General features: G+C 64.7%; 1 protein-coding gene across 1 annotated transcript in view; it reads right to left on the bottom strand.

Moving 5' to 3' along the window:
- Positions 1-10,022, bottom strand: part of WASF2 (WASP family member 2) — a 34,689-nt gene extending 24,667 nt beyond the window's left edge. Inside the window, exon 1 of the mRNA XM_068159065.1 lies at positions 9,916-10,022. The gene's annotated coding sequence lies outside the window, so the exon portion shown is untranslated. The remainder of the gene's footprint in view (positions 1-9,915) is intronic.
- Between the last annotated feature and the right edge of the window lie 9,220 nt (positions 10,023-19,242).

Below are 19,242 nucleotides of genomic sequence, written 5' to 3'. Positions count from 1 at the left end.
GCCCCAGAAAACTCACCCCAGGTTCTCAGCTATTTTAGGAGCATGTGGGGAGAGCTGCAGTCAGTGGGCAGGTTTCAGCCTCCTGGCAGGAGGTCTCCAGCACCACCAGGTCTGAGCCTGAAAGGCTGTCCAAGCCAGCAAGCCGGCTCCAGGAGCCAAGCCCTGTCCCAGGGGAGCAGCAGCAGCCCCCCGGGTTAGCAGGCACAGGGACCCAAGGGAGGAATCCACCACAGCAGGACTGCGGCTCTGCCCCAGCCCCCAGCCCGGGGGGCTCCGGCGCTGCCCTGGCAGGGGCTGGGCTCCAGGGCCCCCGGAGCCCCTTCCAGCCTGCGGCTCCCAGCACGGCCGGGCCAGGGCCGCCTGCGAGCGGCACAGCCCCGCGGGCTGCTGGCACCAGGGGCTCGCCCCGGCCCCGGTTTGCATTCCCAGGCAGCGCTGGGGAGAGGCAGGAAGGGCTCTGCGCCCTCAGAGCCTCCTTCCCCAGGCCTGGAGCCGCTCAGCCTCCCCTGCAGCTCCGGCCGGGCGCTGGCCCTGCCCCCCCGCACAGCCGGGCAGGGGGCGAGGCGGGCAGGGGAGGCACAGCCGGGCAGGGGGGGACACAGCCGGGGCAAGGGGGGGGACACAGCCGGGGCAAGGGGGGGACACAGCCGGGGCCAGGGGGGGCGAGGCAGGCAGGGGAGGCACAGCCGGGGCGGGGGCCGGGGGGACACAGCCGGGGGGACACAGCCGGGGCCGGGGGGACACAGCCGGGGCCGGGGGGGACACAGCCGGGGCCGGGGGGGACACAGCCGTGGGGACACAGCCGGGGCCGGGGGGACACGGCCGGGGCCGGGGGGGACACAGCCGGGGGGACACAGCCGGGGCCGGGGGGACACAGCCGGGGCAAGGGGCCGGGGGGACACAGCCGGGGCAAGGGGCCGGGGGGGACACAGCCGGGGGGACACAGCCGGGGCAAGGGGCCGGGGGGACACGGCCGGCTGCCGGCGCTCCCCGCACGGCTCTGCCGCTCTCGGGCTGCGGCTCACGCCTGGCTAATTACAGCAGAGCCCGGAGTGCCCCCACCCCGCTGCTGCAGCCGGGGAATACTGCACAGATAAGGCTTCTCTTAATTATTAAATGTAAATAGCTCATTAAATATAATCCAATTACTTTAATTGTAAGAAAAAGGAAGTAATTACAATATGTACATGGAGGCCTGCCTCAGCACTTGCAGGATCTGAAGTGAATCTGTGCTGCATCCAGATTTTAAGCTAACCTTTGCCACGGCGGGGGGGGCCCTGACTCCCTGCGAGCCTCCCGGGGTTCCTGTCCCCCAAAACCCCAGAGAGCAGCCAGGAGCACGGGAATCAAAGGGGATAAGAACAGGGTCTTAAGAGAGCCAAAGCAGCCCAGGGGGTTGTGTCAGGAAAGGGGAGGAAGGAGCCCAGAGCAGAGTGGTGGCAGCTGCAGGTCCCCAGGGTGCTGCCTGGGTCAGAAAGGGACTTTCTGCAGGAGCTGACAGCCACAGCAGGAGAGGGAAGGGATGGAGGCTGGAAGAGGAGAGAGTGAGGCTGGAGATAAGAAGGACTTACAGCAAGGCTGGGGAGAGCCTGGCACAGGCTGCCCAGGGAGGCTCTGGCTGCCCCCTCCCAGGGCCAGGCTGGATGAGGCCCTGAGCAGCCTGGGCTGGTGGAGCTGTCCCTGCCCAGGGCAGGGGCTTGGAGCTGGCTGAGCTTCAGGGTCCCTTCCAGCCCAGCCCATTCCACAGCCTCAGGAGCAAAGCAGGGTCAGAGTCACAGAGTGTCAGGAGGGAGCTCCCCCAGCCCAAGCCCCCTGCCAGAGGTGGGTGCTGCCCCCACCCCAGACACAGCAGGACCTCACCTCAAAGCCACTGCAGCCAGGGGCTCCAGGCACCTCTGCCCTATGCTTTGTCCTGCCCAAAGGTGGGAGGAGGAAGCAGGGCTGGGGAAGAAGGACCCTGCCCCACCTCTGCTACCCACCAGCATGGTGACCACACAGAGCCCCTGGCTCCTGTGCCTGCAGGAGCAGGGGAATGGCAGAGGCTGCCAGGCAGGCAGAGCTGCAGGAAGCTGTGAGCAGCAGACCTCTGCTTTTGCTCAAGAGCCTGACAAGCCCTGGACTCACTTTCTCCGCCCCTGCAGCCAGCAGGACCTTCCAGGCAGATCTCAGCAGAGCCCCACAGCTTCACTCAGCCCCCTGGGCTGACAGAGCAGGGTCAGGTTTCAGCTTGGATGTGCTGACAGATGCCTGCATGGTCTCCTTGGGACAGAAGAAGTCTTCTCAAGCTGTAGTTGTTTCCACTTTGCATGAGCCAAGCCCAGCAGTGATCTCACCTTATGTAATCTACAGAGGGAGGTTCTCCTCCCCCTCTGCTCTGCCCCAGGGAGGCCACATCTGGAGTGCTGGGTCCAGCTCTGGGCTCCCCAGGACAAGGGGCAGGGAGCTCCTGGAGAGAGTCCTGTGGCAGCCCTGGGAGCAGCAAAGGCTGAGAGCCCTGGGGCTGAGAGCCTGGAGCAGAGCAGCCCAGAGGGGCTCTGAGCAAGAGCTAAAGGGTGAGGGGCAAGAGGCTGGGGCCAGGCCCTGCTCAGTGGTGCCCAGGGGCAGTGAGCACAGACTGGAGCCCAGGAGGAGAAAGTTCTTTGTTGTGAGGCTGCTGGAGGCCTGGAGCAGGCTGCCCAGAGAGGCTGTGGAGTCTCCTCTGCAGAGCTTCCAACCCCCCCTGGGCACTGTGCCCCTGGGCAGGCTGCTGGGGGAGCCCTGCTGGAGCAGGGGGGGGTTGGACTGGGTGATCCTCAGGGGTCCCTTCCAGCCCCCCCCTGCTGGGGCTCTGTGCAAGCTCCAGGCTGTGGCCCCTGCAGGACTCTTGCAGGGGTTTGAGAGCAGCACTCCATGGAGCTGATCTTTGTGGGAGCAGAGATTAGGCTGCATCAGGGCTCTTGGAGATGTGAGCCTCCCCAGGTCTACCATCAGCTGCTCTAAGGAAGCCTCTCAGTGGAGCCAGGCCCTGGCTGTAACCTCCCTGGCACAGTGTCCAGGCTGCTTTGTCTCCAAGCCTTCCCGGTGGGAGTCACTGCACCTCCAGCGGGGAGCAGGCAGCGGCTGCAGGCTGCCCCGGGCGGAAGGGAGGGCTGCACACAAGCTGTGCCTGCAGCTCTCTGCCTTCCCCCACCGCAGGCTGGGCTCAGCAGCTGCCGGCAGCGAAGGACAGGAGCTGGGTGTGGGCACAGCTCCTCCCTGCCCGAGCTGCTCCTCCCCTGGGCTGCTGGCTGTTTGCAGCTGCAAGGCAGGGCCCCTCAGTGTCTGTCTGTCTGTGAGCTCTCCCCTGCAGCACAGGAGCAGGGTGCCTGGCAGGGAATCTCTCCTGCTCTGGCAAGCGCTCAGCTGACTGTGCTGGGCTAAGGGCAGGGAACTTTCACCCAGCCCCCCAGCCCAGGGCCACCTCCCCCCTGCCTCCCAGCTGAATCTCACTTTTGGCTCTCCGGGCATGAGGCAGAGCTCAGGCAGCACAGCAGCGATGGGGCTGAGAGCCCTCCCTGAGCCCCACTGGCAGCCCTCCAGCAGGGAGCTGCCCAAGCAAAGCCCAACTCAGCCTGAGCCCCAGAGAGAGCTGGGGGGAGGTGCCAGGGAGGCAGGGAAAGGGCAGCCAGGGAACAGAGGAAAGGAGGAACTAAACCTGCACTCAGGCTCCTCAGGGGGCACACAGGAGAGCAGAGAGCCCCCCACAGTGCCCCCCCAGAGCCAGGCTGGCTCCCACACTGCTGCCACCAGGCCTGAGGCTGGGCAGGGGAAGGCAGAGGCAGACAGCTGGGGGCTGTGTGAAGCAGAGGCCTGGGATGGAATCTCACAGTCACTGAGGCTGGGACCTGTAAGATCATCCAAGCCCAGCCATGAACTCAGCCCTGCCAAGTCACCACTGAACCATGGCCCTCAGCACCCTATCCCCACAGCTTCTCAGCACCTCCAGGGATGATGATTCAGCCACTTCCCCTGGGCAGCCTGTTCCAGGGCTTGACAAACCTCCTGGGGAACAAACTGTTCCTGCTGCCCGACCTAAACCCTCCCTGCTGCAGGCTGAGGACATTTCCTCCCATGCTGCCACTTCTCCTGCAGGAGCAGAGCCCAGCCCCCACCTGGCTCCAACCTTCAGCCTCCTTTCACAGACCAGAAGGTCTCCCTCAGCCTCCTCCTCTCCAGACTGAACAGCCCCCAGCCCAACACCCCCCCAGCCCCCCAGCCCCCTCCTGGCAGCGAGAGGCCCAGCCCCGAGCTCAGGCCTGGCAGTGTGGCTTCACCAGCAGCCAGCCCAGGGCACAGCCAGCCCTGCTGAAGGGGGTGGCTGGAGCTGGACCCTCCAGGCCCTGCAGGGTCATTCCCTCTCCTTTTCCACCAAACCTTTTCTCTCTGGGGGTTTCCAGCACCTTTCAAGCAAGGCCTCTGCACAGCCTGGCACTGCCCCCCGGCAGCTCCACTGATCCTTGCCCTCTTGCTTCACACACAGAAAGTCAGAGTCCTGAGCCCAGGCTTTATCAGCAGGGAGAGATGGAGGCTCAGGCTGCTCTGCAACACCATCAGAGCCATCAGCCAAGCAGCCAGGCTGGGGCAGGCAGTGCAGGGCAGCCAGGGCATGAAGAGCCTGAGAACCAGCTGGGCACAGGGCAGCACTTCTGGCACTGCCAGGGGAGGAGGGAAGGAGGAGAAACAGCCTGAAACTGACCTGGGGAGGGGTAGACTGGAGCTGAGGAAAAGGGTCAGGGGGTGGCAGAGGCTGCCCAGGGAGCTGGTGGAGTCCCCATGCCTGGGGGTGTTCCAGAGCCCTGTGGCTGTGGCTCCTGGGGTGGTGCTGGGCTGATGCTTGGGCTCCATCCTGGAGGCCTTTCCCAGCCCCAACAGTTCCCAGGCTGATTCTCCTTGCTGCCCTTCCCCACTGCAGCCCAAGGCCCCACACAAGGCCTCCCCAGCAGGTCCCTGTGCTCCATGGGCTCCACTCCCCCGAGCTGCTGAGCTCATCCCAGCAGGGCAGCAGGTCCCAGCTCCTCACTCAGCAGCTGCTGCCTTCGGTGCCCTTCACTTCACAACCTCCCATCTCTGTGCTCCACAGAGGAGGTGCCCAGAGCAAGGCAGCCCCAGCCACGGGAAACAAGCAGCTGGAGAAGGTTATCTGCCTGCCTCAGACAGCAGCAGAGCAGCTCCCTGCTTGCTGAGCACCTCCAGCAGGCACCACCACAACCCCGGGGTGAGCTTTGCTCTACAGCAGCCCTGGCAACAAATTACTGCCGGTGCCCTGCTCTGCCTCATCTGTCCCATGCTGCACTTCCAGGGGGGCACGGGGCGGGCAGGGAGCTGTGCCGCTGCCACAGAGCCACCTGCGAGCCCCCAGGGCAGCTCTGCAGGGCGGGGACCCCCCGGGGCCCGGGGCCGCAGCCTCCCCCCGGGGCCGCCCTGGCTGTGCTCAGAGGTGCGGAAGCAGAGGAAGCGAATGGTCCCCAGGGAGGTTGTGCTGCCAGCACCGCATCTGCTGCGGCCCCGCAGGGCACTTCCCAGTGCCTAACCCCTGCCTGCAATGGCCCCGGCCCCAGCACCCCCCTGAGCACCCCCCTGAGCACCCAGCTGCCCTGAGGGCTGCAGCCAGCAGCGCCCTGCTGTCTTCTGCTTTGCTCCCGCAGGGGAAGCTTCACCTGGGCTCTGCTGCTGTGCCCACAGCACCGCCGCAGGCTCTGCCCTGCCTGCTTTAACCTCCAGGGCAAGCCTTGGCCAGGCTCTGGGGTCCCACTCCATGCCATGCAGCCCGTGCCAACAGCCCCTGCCCAATCCTTCCCCATAGCCAGCCCTGGATATCAAATCCTTGCCAGTGAGGCTGGGCAGAGCCTGGCACAGGGAGGCTGTGGCTGCCCCCTCCCCGGGGGTGCTCAGGGCCAGGCTGGATGAGGCCCTGAGCAGCCTGGGCTGTGGGAGGGGTCCCTGCCCGTGGCAGGGGGCTGGAGCTGGCTGAGCTTTCAGCTCCCTTCCAACCCAAACCCTTCTGTGATTGTTCCCTGCCCTGTGCCTGGCTCCTGCATGCACACAGCAGCTCCTCCTGCCCAGCTGAGACCAAGGGCCACAGATCCTCGCCGAACCCTCAGGCCAAGGCAGGACCCTCCGAGTCCTTAACACTCCTGAGGCTGCAGCTATTGGAGACCTGAGCCCCAGGGAGAAGCTGTCTGGAGGATTAGAGCCGAGTCCTACACTTGTTGGAATCTTCCTTCCCACAGCCTGCCCAAGACAACCAACCTGACTCCGAGGGAGCACTACTCCCAACCACCTCCTCTCTCCCTCTGTCACCACCAAACCTGCGGGCTCCAGAGGAGGCTCTGCTGCTCTGTGTGCAGCTGAGGCAAGCGCTGAGGTTTAAGCCCTCCACCCACGCGAGGCCATTAGCTCAGCCCAGTGAACGCAATCAACTCTTCCTAGCCCAGCCCCGAAGAATGAGACCTATTCCAAGCATGCAGGGGAACTGGGTCGGTGTTTGCCAGGGAGGCTGTGCCCTGAATCACTGCTCACAGCCACCCCTGCTGCAGCACAAGCACTGCCTGCCTCTGGCTTTAGAGTAACAGAATAAACCAGGCTGGAAGAGACCTTCAAGATCATCGTGTCCAACCTATCACCCAACACCACCTGATCAACCAACCCATGGCACCAAGCACCCCAGCAAGTCTCCTCCTGAACACCTCCAGGGATGGGGACTCCACCACCTCCCCAGCAGCCCATCCCAATGGGCAATCACTCTCTCTGTGCAGAACTTCCTCCTGACCTCCAGCCTGAACCTCCCCTGGCGCAGCCTGAGACTGTGTCCTCTTGTTCTGGTGCTGGCTGCCTGGGAGAAGAGACCAACCTCTGCCTGTCTACAACCCCTCTTCAGGGAGCTGTAGAGCAAGAAGGTCTCCCCTGAGCCTCCTCTTCTCCAGGCCAAGCAACCCCAGCTCCCTCAGCCTCTCCTCACAGGGCTGTGCTCCAGACCCCTCCCCAGCTTTCTTGCCCTTCTCTGGACTCGTTCCAGCAGCTCAACATCTTTCCTAAACTGAGGGGCCCAGAACTGGACACAGGACTCAAGGTGTGGCCTAACCAGTGCAGTGCACAGGGGCAGCCTCAGCCCAGGGGACCACCACCAGCCCAGCCTGCATCAGCCACACCGAGCCAGCAGCAGGGCAGGGATTGTGCCCTGGGCCCCTCACTCCAAGGAGGACATTGAGGGCTGGAGCAGGGCCAGAGAAGGGCAACAAAGCTGGGGAAGGGTCTGGGGAGGAGCAGCTGAGGGCCCTGGGGGTGTTCAGCTGGAGAAGGGGAGGCTGAGGGAGACCTCACTGCTCTCTGCAGCTCCCTGAGAGGCTGGAGCCAGGTGGGGCTGGGCTCTGCTCCCAAGGAACAAGGGACAGGACAACAGGAAGTGTCCTCAAGTGGCCCCAGGGAAGGTTTAGGAAGAAACTTCCTCACTGGAAGGGTTCTCAAAAGCTGGAAGAGGCTCCCTGGGGAAATGGCTGAATGCCCATCCCTGGTGCTCAAAAGCCATGGAGCTGTGGTGCTGAGGGCCATGGCCTGGCACCAGCCTTGGCAGGCTTAGGGAATGGTTGGGCCCCATGACCTTAAAGAGCTTTTCCAGCCCAAATGATCCTGTGGTTGTGCAGGGGGAAGTCAGTTCTGTGCTCAAGAGCTTCACCATCAACCCTCCACACCCACAGGGATCCCTGGACACAGAGCTCAGGGCCAGCCCCCACCAACACATCCCACCCAGGAGCTGGACAGAGAGCAGCCAGAAGCACAGCACAGCTCCTCCTTGTGTGTCCTGCAGCCCCCTCCCCACCCCCACAGCAGCTCTGCAAACCCAAAGACTGGAAGATTTGTTACGAGCACAGAGCAGGCAGAAGCTAAGGGAGGATCAGGGGGCAGGGCTGGAGCAGCAGACCCCTGCAGGACAGGGCTGTGGGATGGAGCTTGGGTCAGCTGGAGGAGCTGCAGAGGCATCCCACTGCTTGTCAGAGGCAGGGGAAGTGTCCAGCTCACCCCTGGGCTTCTACCCTCTTCCAGCCCACACTTGGTGAGCACAGCAAGGCCTCAGCTTGTCTCAGCTGGGTGAAAGGGAGCTGGCAAAGCTGCTCCTCAGCCAGCCTGGCATCAGTGCCCTGCAAGGGAAAGCCCTGGGGCTGATCCCCACCATCAGCAACCCACCCAGGGACAGGAGTGAGCAGGGACTGGCACCAGGGCAGCCCTCAAGGCTGGGGTCAGGCTTTGCTCACTCACACTTCAGGCTCTCCCTAAACCCAAACAGAACTGGGGGGGATGGGGTGGAGAGGCAGGGCCAGGCTGCTCCAGCCCACGGCTGCACAAAGCTCCCCTTGAAACCCCACCACAGAGCCACTCCAGCAACAGCTGCTGCTCTCAGGGGTAGGTGCTGGCTTTGGTTTGGCTTTAGCTGAGTTTTGGGTTAGACTCTGGCTTGGTTTCCACGGCAAAGGCTCTCCAAGGTCACAAAGGGGCAAAGCAGAAGTGTTGCAAGAGCAGCACTGGAGGCTCCTGCAGCTGATTCCGAGGGAGGTCAGCAGGGGTGGGAAATGCAGAGGTTCCTCTTCCTCATGTGACCCACAGGGACTCAGCACTTCCCATCAGCACAGCTCACATCCCACTGCCCTCTCACAGCCTTCACTTGCAACCCCTCCAGCCCACAGGTGCCTGGGAAGGATGTGGCAAGCAGGAGGGCTCCAGGGCTGCAGCTGCTGCACTTCCTGAGCCCTTTCCCACCATTATCCAGAGCCTCATGCCCAGCACCATCTGCAGTGCTGCTTCCCCTGGCTTCCAGGGTCTGATCAGCCTGGCCTGCTGCTGCTCTGAACTCCCCGTGCAGCCCCACCGTGGGCTGAGCCATGCAGAGCTGCAATTAGCAGCTGCTGCTAATGAGAGCTGTGCCCAGTGGGGACAGAAAGGAAAAGCCCTGTCCTGGGCAGGTCCTTCAGGTCAGCTGCCCTCAGGTCCTTGGCCCAGGCTGCCCAGAGAGGGGCAAGCTGCCCAGATGCTGCCTCCCTGAACCACCCCAGGCCAGGGCTCTGAGCAAGCTGCTCTGGTTGGGATGTGCCTGCTGAGTGCAGGGGGTGGCACTGGAGGAGCTTGGAAGGTCCCTTCCATGACTCTGTGATCAGTAATAACGACCAGGGAGGAGCTGCAGGCTCCTACCTCTGCCCCCAGGACAGAGGCCATCTGTACCCCCAGGGAGCAATCCCTACACGAATCTGAACGCCAGCGAAGATCAACCCCCAGGACATCCCCTAACAGCTGCTCTGTGAGACAGTTTGGTCACAGTCCAGTGGCAGCTCAGGGGCTTGACCAAACTGCCTGACCCTACCCCACGGCCGCCCCCCCCCCTCCCAGCACCTGGGGACCCAACACTGCGCACAGCATCGCCCCAAGGGCCCTGCAGCCCCCACGCAGCCTCACCCCATGCACTCTGACGCCCTGCGTGCCCAGCGCTAGCAGTCCAGGGGCTGCCCGCCCGCGGAGGCGCTGCCGGGCAGGCTGCGGGCACAGCGCCCGCGGCGCAGGGCGGCCGGCGGGCAGGGGTCGCGCTCGCAGCAGGGCAGCGGCCGCCGCTTGCACCAGGAGGGGCAGGCAGCTCGGGGCGCGGGGCTGCAGCCCCCGGGAGGGCACAGGCAAGTGTCAGCTCGGGGACGGAGCCACCTCGCCCTCCCCAGGGCCAGGCTGCCCGGCCCGGGGGCACGGAGGGCGCGCGGCACCGGCGGCTCCCTATGTGGCAGGAAGCGCTGCCCGGCTCAGCCGCGCGGCTCACTATTCGGCAAGGGCCTAGCGGCCCGCCCCAGCACCTCCGCCTCTCCCCCCCGGGCAGAAGCGGCCCGGGAGACCCGGGGAGTACCCGCTCGCCTCTCTGGGACTCACCCCGGTCCGTGGCCGTCCCCTCCGGGCTGCTCCGGTCGCTACCAGCAGGGTGGCCCAGCCCGGCCGTCCGCCATTCCGCGGCTCCCCCTCCCTGCCCTGGCCACGCCGAGCTCCGCCTCCTCCCGGCCGCCGGCCCGCCGCGCCATTGGCCAGAGGCTTAAGTACACCGCCACTCTATTGGCTGCACCTGGCTGTCTATCAAGACTGCTCTACGCCACTTGCGTACGAAACTAGAGCAGCAAAAGGACCCCACCCAAGCAGGCCGCGCAAAGAGAGTAAACAGGGAGGAACGTACCATTAGGGGAAAGAGTTAGCGGGGAGCCCCGGGAAGTTTCTGGACAGATTCCAAGGGCAGGGGGAGAATCGCGACACCACACACAGCCACGACATTCAAAAAAGCCATATCTGAGCCTATGACAGCCAGAGATCGGCACTCTTCCAGATGGCTTTGGGGAAAAGGGGGCTCTATCGCTTCCGCCTTCCCCTCCGGAGAGCTCCCCTTTGGTGTTGCCATAGTCCCACGCCCTGCGAGGAATGTCCCACCTGGGGAGGCGGGGCCTGTAGGGGCGGGGCCTGTAGGGGCGGGGCCTGGCGGGGCGGGGCGGGGCCAGGCCGGGCGGGCTGTGAGGCAGGGGCTGGGGGCTGGAGGGTCGAGGAAGGAATGAGCGGCTTTGGGCAGAGGGGGGCGGGTGGCAGTGGGGCGAGGGGGGACAGGCGACAGGGACGGTGCTGGATTGGATGCGGGACTGGAGCCGGGCAGCTGCCTCTCCTTCCACAAACCCATGGGGTCCCCGTCTGTCCTCATCCCCCAAACAAGAGCAGGGGGTCCCCAGCCCCTCATCCATCTCCAGCCCTCAAAGCAGGGTGCAGGGTCCCCAGCAGGGGTACCTGGAGCTGGGCGGGGCACGGAGACATCCGGCTGCCCCCTCACTGGCCGTGCAGGGGCAATGGCTGCTGGAAGCAGCCCTGGTGATGCTGATTTTGGTTCCCACCTGGGTTTCTCCCCATGGCCTGACAAGCTGGGGAGTGGAATCCCTCCTCCCAGTTCCACTGCCAAGCACCAGGCTCAGTTGTGCCTCCAAAGCCAGGGAATAGGTGGGAACAGGATGAAGGGCACTGGGCATGGACATCTATCTCCAAGTGCTTCTGCTTTAAACCCAGCCACAGGCTGCAACTCACCTGTGCTCCCCATGGGAAGCAAACAAATCCATCTCAGTGCCTCCAGGAGCCATGGTGGCAGCCAAGGAGGGCCCCCCAGCCATGGGCATCACTGATAGGCACAGCTGGTGGCCCCATCTGAAGCAGCCTGGGAGTCACTCCAATATGTGCCATGCATGCCCACTTTGCCCTCAGCTCCTGTCTGCCGTGCCCTTGGGCACAGCTTTTCTCCCCTCCTGGGGTGTCTCCACCACTGGCCCCCAGCTCCTTTGGCTCCTGGGTGGGATGGGCACACACTCACACATTGCAAATAGCCATTTCCTGCTCATTTTGCATCATTCCCCCTCAATCTGTGGCCACCTCGGCTGTGATGCTCAGCACCCAGTGCCCACTGCCCCAGCAGCCCTCAGTCCCCTTCCGTGGGTGTGAGGCAGGGGCTGAGCTGTTTCTGGAGGCTGCTCAGCTCCAGGTTTTCCATGCTGCCAGCAGCCGTTCCCTTGAAGAAGATCTGCTTCTATCTCAAGGTGTCACAGCCTCAAGGGAACCACCTAATCTGTATCTGCACTGCAACCTTTATCTCTCCCGGCTGTGTGAGAGGCTCTGTTTATAGCTGCCGAGCAGTAGCTGCTAAATTGCAGGATCCAGCCCCCCCGCCCCCCGCCGTACCCCCGACACTTGTTTCTCTCCAAGAGGGATGCTCTCTCCTGCCAGGTGCCTCCCTGCACTCTGCTGCAGGGAAATGATGCTCCAGGGGGCTGGGAAGGGCAGGGGAGCTGCTCATGCCCCTCGGCTGCTCCTGCCCTGGATAACCCCAGGCAGACCCTGGCACAAATTGCTGCTCTCTCCAGCCTCGTCCTCAGCCTGGGCTCTTCTTCTGCTGAAGCTGTGGTGGAATGCAGCAGGTTCCTGCCTCACCCTTTACGTGACCCAGGGATGGAGGAGTGGACACCTTCCATGGCAGTGAGGAGAAGGCAGCTCATGGCTGCCCATGTGCTGCCCCTGCCTGGCACACAGCCATGACCTCACCAAGCAGATGTCTGGAGTCACCCATTCTCAGCTGGAGGACCCTCGGGTGCCCCTTTCCTAGCCAGTTATCCATGCCCAACCCTGCCATCTCCCTCCCCCCATGTCTCACAAAATGGCTGAGGAGCCCCTGGAGCATGGCACGAGTGCAGGGCAGCTCCAGCTGCATCCCTGCAGGAATGCCAGGTCTGTTGGCACCAGAGCTGCAGGAATGCTCCAGCAGCTTGCAGCCCACGGCGTGCTCTGGGCTCCTCCTGCATCCCTGATTCCCAGGAACCATGGCACCCTGGCACCCATCTGGGCCACAGCTGTGAGCTGAGGTGCCTGGCTGTGTAGGATGTGCAGAGTGTGGGGGGCACCTGGATGTGCCCCGTGGGGGCATGGGGCATGTGGGGTGCACAAAGTACCCGGGGGAGTGGATGCACGCCGGATGCAGTGGGGCATGAGGGGAGTGCCAGGGTGCAGGGGACACATGGGGTGCCCAGGGTGTGTGGCATGCATGGGATAGCTGGGGTGCAGGGGGGCACACAGGGTGGGTGGGAGTCACACATGGGGTACCCAGGCCATGGGGGATGCAGTGGGACACGCAGGGTGAGCAGGGCACAGCGTAGCAGGATGCAGTGGGGCACATGGGACAGAGGAAGTGTGCAGAGCGCTGGGGTGCAGCGGGGCACAGGGATGGGTGAGGGGCACAGGATGCAGAGGGGCAGAGAGGACGGCTGGGATGCGCAGGGTACCGGGGCTGCACAGTACACAGAGGGGGCCCGGGCTGCCCGCTGCCCGGCGGGTGCCCGTGCCAGCGTGGCGGCGGGCAGTGGCTGCGCCGCTGACATTTACTAATCAGCGCTAACCCCAGCTGCACAGCCGCTCCGTCTCGCTTGCTGTCTTGTCTCCATGGAGACTCCGCAACCTTTGCTCACTCGTTAATGGTATCTCAGCAAACGAAACTCCAACGCCACCCAGCCTGCCCCTCCCGGCCCCGGGAGAGATCCTCGCCTCTCACCTCCATCCCCAGCCCCTCCCGCCGCCGGGGATGAAAGGGACGAGTCCTTGTTAGCGAAGGACCCCGGCACGCCGGGCCGAGCCGGGGGCAAGTTCTGACGCCGGGCGCGGGGAGGAGGGGGAGCGACCATCCTCATCATCACCAAAACCAACCCCAGCCGAGGCCGGGGGATTTTCTTGCTGCGGCAGCAAGCATGGGTCCTGGCCAGGCGGGATGCCAGCCAGCAGCCCCTTCCTGCCTGGTGTATCGAAGCCACGAGGCTCGGCACAAGCCCTCCTGCCCAGGGTCCTGTGTGCCCCCATCCCGAACCCACCCGCCCGCGGTGGCCGGTGCCCAGCGACGCTGCCAGCACCCAGCAGCACCGGGGAGGCAGCGGCGGCGCCGGGAGCAGGCTCCGTCCCCGGTGTCCTGCTCTGGCTGATTCTGTTTTCAAATTAACATGGGAAAGATGCCCATTACCTGCTTCCAGATAATGACTATGATTAGGCAGAGCTCTGCTGCCAGCCGAGATCTGAAGGATTTCTGTGCACTCCAGCAGCGCTTGCCGGTGCAAAAACAAGAGCAATAAAGTGTAAATACAAGAGCAAAGAAAATAGCGCGGGGCCGGCGGCGGAAAGGGTGCGCGGAAGGAGCTCTAATGATCGGCGGCGGCTGCCGCGCTGGCTTCAGCCTCTCCCCAGGCAAGGCACAATTGGAGAGGGGACTTGCCCCGTGCCCGCACCCAGCCTTTGAACCTGGCTCAGCCTCTGCTTGCTGCGGACTGGGGGTTGGAAAGGTAAAAATCCAAGCGGCGCACTTGGAGGCTGCGGAGCAATGAGTGAGGTTGTGCCGGAGGACTCCCAGCCCCAGAGCTGGGGGTAAGGAAGCAGGCTGGGGGCAGACAGCCTGGGCTCAGGTTGTGCCAAGGAAGGTTCAGCTTGGAGATTAGGATAAAGTTAACTTCCCAGAAAAGGCTCTCAGGTGCTGGCACAGGCTGCCCAGGGTGGAGTGCCCATCCTTGGAGGGGTTTAAAAGGTGGTGGGTGCTGTGCTGAGGGGCCTGGGGTCTGTGGCAGTGGCTCAGCAGCAGCGGTGGCATCGTGAGCTCCGAGTGCTTGGACTTGGTGATCTCAAAGGTCTCTTCCAACCTCAACAGTCCCACGGTTCTATGGCTCCTGAGCTGTCTGCACCAGCTCCTGGAGCCCCAGTGTGGTCCCACCCTGCCCTGACGCCTGTGCAGCAGTGCAGAGGTGGCTGCTCTGTGCCAGCTGTCCTGGGGCATCCCCAGCTCCGTCCCACTGGAACCCACTGGGCAGAGGATGCTCACAGTACCTCGGGGCTCAGGTGGGCAGGAAGCAGCATGTGACCCACTGTGCCCATAGGTGCCAGTCAGCTGCTACCTGCAGCACAGCCCTGATGGGCACTCGAGGGGATAGGATGGGGCACACAGCTCTGCTGTGAGGGGGGAACCCCAAAACATTGCTGTTCATGGAGACTTGGCTCAGCCACCCATCTTCCCCAACAGCCCCAGCAGAGCAGCTCCCAGACTGGGAGCCAGGCAGGGCTGTGCTGGCAGCAGCATCCCTCACCACCTGCCACGCTGCGGCTGCAGGAGGAGGGTGAAGGCGGCAGACGAGGGGGAGGAAGGGCAGCTGACGCCTCCCAGTGCCGCAGTGGGGAGAGATTTGCCCAGTGGCAGCCCTGGGGCTGCCTGGGCACCGTTCCTGGGCTCCATTTCTCACCCTGCAGCTCAGGGCTGGGGGCTGATTACCTGTGGGGGTGCAAGTGCGCGGGGAACAGAGCCCAGTTTGTTCCCATCCTCTGGGCATGCTGAGGTCTCTCTGTGGGCATCTGCCCTCTTCCCAGTGCCAGGGGAGGCACAGCCCCCAGCTGAGCTCCTGCTCCCCCCAAGCCTGCCAAGATGCCCCCACCATAGCCAGGGGAGATGGGAGATGATTGGCACAGCCGTGAGCTTGAACTCACTGGCAGCCATCGAGGTGGCTCTCACCCTGCCTGGGGCACAGCATTGCTCCTGGCTCACCCTGCACTGAGCCAGGGCTGGGGAGTCACTGTGCCTGGCCCAGGGTGACAGTGCCCATGCTCCCGGGGTGTCCCCATGCTCCTGGGGTGTCTCTGTGCCTGGCCAAGGGGGGACAGTCCCCACAGTCCCGGGGGAGGCTGCAGAGGAGCCACCATTCCCTCTGCCGCAGGCAGTGGCCTCTCCTCCCAGGCCTGGTGCCACAGGTGGCTCACAGGGGAGGCAGCTCCTCAGGACCACCTCAGCCTCGTGCGGCCCTGCTGGGCTCCTGCTGCTGGTGGGATGGGTACAGAGCAGTGCCCCCAGCCCCTCACCCTGGGCAGGGGCAACCACAGCGCCGGTGGGCGCGGGAGCCGTGCCGGCGGGGCTGGGCAGAGGCAGGGAGCTCCTCCGTGCTCTGATTAGGCAGCTCCAGCGCGGGAGGTTTCTTCCCCCCCAGGTGATAACCAATAATAAATGAATCCTTTAATCCCTCCCCCAGGGGCCGGCGTGGCCCGGCCGGGAGCGCTGCGCTCCTGCCGCCGCTGGTGACTGCACCGCGGAGCCCCTGCGGGACCACCCCCCAAAATCCCAGCAGCTGCCCCTTGGCTCCCCCACCCCCCCACCTACAGCCCCCCCCCAGCCCCGCTGCCAGCCTAGGGGACACCTGGCATTGCTGCACCATGACCCTGCCACAGCCAGAGGGGCACCTATCTGCCCCCTCCTCAGGGGGAGTCCCACCCAGGACGCCAAACCCAGCCCCCCTATGCCAGCACCTGTGACCCCACAGTAGCACCCCTTCCCCCGTGCTGGTACCCCTGACTCAACACCAGCACCAGAACCCCAACGCTGGCACCCTTCCCCCAACCCCAGCACCCCAATGCCCACACACCTACCCTAACACCAGCTCCCCTACCCCAAACCCAGCGACACCCCACTGCCAGCACCCCTACTCCAACACTGGCACCTCCCCCCCAGCACCAAAGCCCCCAGACCACCACCCCTAAGCAAACACCAGCACCCCAGACCAGCACCCACGGGGGCTCTGCTCCCCTAGGCTCCCTTGGCAGCAGGGACATGGTGAAACCTGTGGAGGCTGAGCCCCAGGGGTGCCCTCTCCTTGTACCCTTCGAATTGCCACTGGCTTGGGAGGGGGATCCCCTGGGTGCCCCCGCTCCTGGGGGGTCCACAGTCCCTTGACACATGCCAGCTGTAGCCCAGCTGTGTGCAGAGACCATCACATCCCACCCCGACTGGGGCTTTGCTGGCAGCCACGCAGGACCCAGCAGTGCTGGCACCCATCCTGCACCTCCCCACCTCATCTCTGGGTGCCAGGAAGGAGCCCAGGCTGCCAAGCACTGCCCCCTCCCTTTCACACGGAGCCCAGCCTGCCCTTTCCCCCGCCGGTGCCAGCTCCCCCCTCTCCCCATCAGCAGCCATTAACAGCAACCCCTGCACCAGCGCCTGCTTTATTCCCGGCTTTCCTGGCCCCCGCTCTGCTGAGCTCAGCTCCTCCTGCTCCAAAAAGCTTTTCCAAATTTCTGGCAGCTCCCTGCCTCCCCCCCCCCCCCATCCCCCAGCACTGGCACCCACACCCTGGGCGCCAGCACCCATGTGCCATGGTGGGGAGCTGGGTGCCATCCACCCTCCCTGAGATGGCAAAGGCGCCAGGCTGGGCTCGATTAAACCCAAGGAAAAGCCAGAGCCAGGGCGGGGGTGGGGGGGATGAGATGGCTCCCGGGAATGTTAATGGACTCCAGAGCTTTCTGGGCTGGATCCAGCGCGGGGTGGCTGGGGACAGGCAGGAGCAGCCCTGCCGCGGCTGCACTGAGTGTGCCGGGGCTCAGCTGGGGCCTGCAGCTCATGGGGGAGCCTGAGAGGAAGGAGGAGGATGGAGGGCGGGGGGGTGGGCACTGGGGGTGGAAATTTCTTCCAAGGGCCTGGGCATCCCTGGGGAACAGCAGGGGTGGTCTGGCGTTTCCAGCTGGGCTCCTCACCACCTCCGCTGCCGCCACGGAGGCTGCTCCCGGGGCTGGGGACATGGCTCGGGATTGCCCCAGGGAGGGTCGCCGTCGCCCTGCGGCCCCTCCCTGGGTGTCCTGGACGGGGACCCTAGGACAGCCTGGGCAGACATCGGCCTCGCAGGGCTTCAGCGGGGCTCAGAGGGCTGTTTGCTGCGGCGCCGCTGGCAGGGAGGGTGCAGCAGGGCTGGGTCCTGGCGTCGGGGCAGGGGGGGCAGTACTGCGGTGGGGGTGCTGGTGTCGGGGTACAGACACCGGCGCAGGAGTCCTGGCGCTGCTGTCGGGGTACAGACACCGACGCAGGGGTCCTGGTGCTGTGCCGGGGTACAGACAGCCCCCAGCACAAGGTGCTCCGCACCCCGGCCGCCAGCTGCACTGGATTGCAGGTCTGCCGTGGGAAGCCTCCTCCCTGCCTCGTTAGCGTGTGATTAGCATGTCAAGTGGTGCAAGTTGGAGGGTAGAAAGGATGCGAGCTAAGAATAATGGCTTCAATTTTCTCCCCGGCACAGCCATTAATTTGCAGCGGGAGGAGGTGTCCAAACCTCCCGGGCAGCTCCGGGTGGCTTCGCTGGCCCCAGCGCTGTGGGGTGAACGCAGGGTCCCATCACTGCCCCCAGGGCCAGAGCCCAGGGCTGGAGGGGGTAATGTGGCCCTCACCCCACTCCAGGTGCAATGGCTGAGCCTGGCGTTGGTACTGGGATGAGCTTGGCATGGGCACGGGCACGGGCACGGGTACGGGCACGGGTACGGGCATCCCTGTTTCCAAGGGGATGGAAAGGGTGAGGTGGTGGTGAAGCTGCTTTCCCCTGGCACAAGCTGGAACCCAGCAGCAGCCACATTGCCCTGGCACATGTGGGCAAAGCTCTGGCTCACTGAGGTCAGCCCTGGGCCCTTCTGGTGGTGCCAGGGATCTGGAGCACCTCTCACCCTGCAGCACCCCAGGGCTCCTGCTCCAGCTTCCTGGGCACGGCCAGAGGCCAGATCCCTCCTCCCAGCAGAGCTGCTTGGTTAAACCAACACTTTCCAGCCTGAGGAGGGAGGATGTGGCCAAACAAGTCCAGCACACACCTGGGCACCAACCTTCCCTTGCCACCTGTGCCTAGGAAAAACATTGGCACAGGCTGCCCCGGGAGGTGGTGCCCACCCCGGAGCCCCTGGCACTTGGGGCCATGCTTGGTGGCCATGGTGGTGGTGATGCTCTTGGAGGTCTTTTCCAACCTGAACGGTTCTGTGATCCCACAGCACCCTGGGCACCCCATGGCACCCCATGGCACCCCATGGCACCCCAGCCCTACCGGGCTTGCCGCAGGTGCCCCCAGAATCAGCTCCCAGAGACCTCCCACAAGCAGGTGCCAGGCAGAGAAGCAGCCACAGAAGCATTTCCCACACCACGTTTGGAAGCCTTTCCTCCTTCCCTCCCCAAGCAGCTTCTGCAGGGCAGCAGCAGGGCTGTGCTGGCACCCCCCTGGCACTCTCTGGGTGCTTCAGCCTCACAGTGCCTCATGGTGCTTGAGGGATTGGGTGGAGTTTGCCCCCCCCCCCCGAATACTAACAACCCCCCAAAACCCAATCCAAGTCAGAGATGTTTGGTGGACCCCTTGGGGGGTCCCTGGAGCCTGGGGTGGGTGGTTCCCCCGAGCCTGTCTGGGTGCCCAGGGTGCCACCAGGGTGCCACCAGGGTGCCACTCACACCTTAGAGCAGGGGGTTCGGGTGGGGGCTGCAGTCACCCGGCTTGGTGCCACCCAGCAGCAAGGGGAAGAGGCTTTACTGGGCCCCCAGCCCACCAAGCAGGGGTCCCCTGGCATTTCCCCCTCCCACCACACAGCACAGAGATCTTCCATGCTGCAGCAGCTCCGGCAGCCCCCTGCCCGCGCCCCCCCCCTTCGCCATCAGCATTCACCAGGAGTTCTTCTCCATAGCAACCTCCCTCTGCCCCCCCAGCGCTGCACCAGCCCTGAGCCGCAGCAGCCCTGACCCCGCTGGGATCGCTGACCTCTCCCACCCACAGGTAGCCTGGTGTGCCCCCCCTGCCCCGCCCCCTCCTCCTCTCCTGGCCCGGAGGATGCTGCAGCCAGGCTGCCAGGCGCTGGGGGGGGGTTCTACTCTCCCTTGCAGGTTGTTTTCCT

Source organism: Melanerpes formicivorus, unplaced genomic scaffold (assembly GCF_026170545.1).
Source record: "Melanerpes formicivorus ecotype bairdi unplaced genomic scaffold, bMelFor1.0.p_v2 SCAF_45, whole genome shotgun sequence".
Classification (NCBI taxonomy): domain Eukaryota; kingdom Metazoa; phylum Chordata; class Aves; order Piciformes; family Picidae; genus Melanerpes; species Melanerpes formicivorus.
Note: the sequence above shows the minus strand (reverse complement) of the source record. Positions and strands in the feature narration are given on the sequence as shown.